Source organism: Phalaenopsis equestris, unplaced genomic scaffold (assembly GCF_001263595.1).
Source record: "Phalaenopsis equestris unplaced genomic scaffold, ASM126359v1 Scaffold000114, whole genome shotgun sequence".
In the NCBI taxonomy this organism is placed as follows: domain Eukaryota; kingdom Viridiplantae; phylum Streptophyta; class Magnoliopsida; order Asparagales; family Orchidaceae; genus Phalaenopsis; species Phalaenopsis equestris.
Genome location: NW_018164556.1, coordinates 1170697 through 1171525, shown reverse-complemented (window position 1 = coordinate 1171525; position 829 = coordinate 1170697).

Genomic DNA, 829 nt, shown 5'->3' with positions numbered 1-829 from the left:
GTTAGGCTTAACGAACGAGCCGAACACGAGCTGCTTAACGAGCCGAACACGAGTTGTTCACGAACAACGAGCCAAATTGACAACCCTACTTGAAGGCCAATTGTGTCAGAGGTGATTCGAATCCCAGACTTGAGAGGCTTGATATCGTGGATGTCAGCCAACAAGTTAGGGTACGTGGCACATATATATATAAGGGGGCTTGAGATTTTGCTGTTTCTTTATGCAGTCAAATTGGGCCACAAACATGTGCTTAAACTCTTTAAAGAGAGTGACGACACCTGCGGGCTGGTTATTGAACCAGCATACAAATGATTCTTTTATCATCATGAACAACAAATGACACATTAAAGATAGATCGCTGACTCAAATAAACCATATGGTCAATGGGGCCAGACTTCCTTTTATAATATTCCAAAGATGGGATCTTAAAATTTCTTGGTGCCTCGACATTCGCAATCTCCATTTCTTCTTCTTCTTATTCTTCTTCTAGCTTCTTCAATTGAATACTCAAGGGCGAGTCTTCTTTTTCTTCTTTTCTTTACATATGGGGCTTCAAAAAGTTCCTCTTCTTCTAAAGGATGTGTTTGTCTCTTTCTGCTTCTTCTAACTCAAATATTTGACCAAGTGCTTTTTTAGGTCAAACTCTTGGTAACTTTGACATACAAGACTCTTGCGCCGATGTCCCTTTCCTTGGTGGCTATTGCCTATGAGCCAATGATTTTGACTAATCTGGTCTGTGTTATGGGCTTGGTTCTGGAGCATGATTTACTAAACTCTCTTCTATCTGGCAAGGCCTTCAAAACCCATTTTCTAGGCTCGTTGATCTATT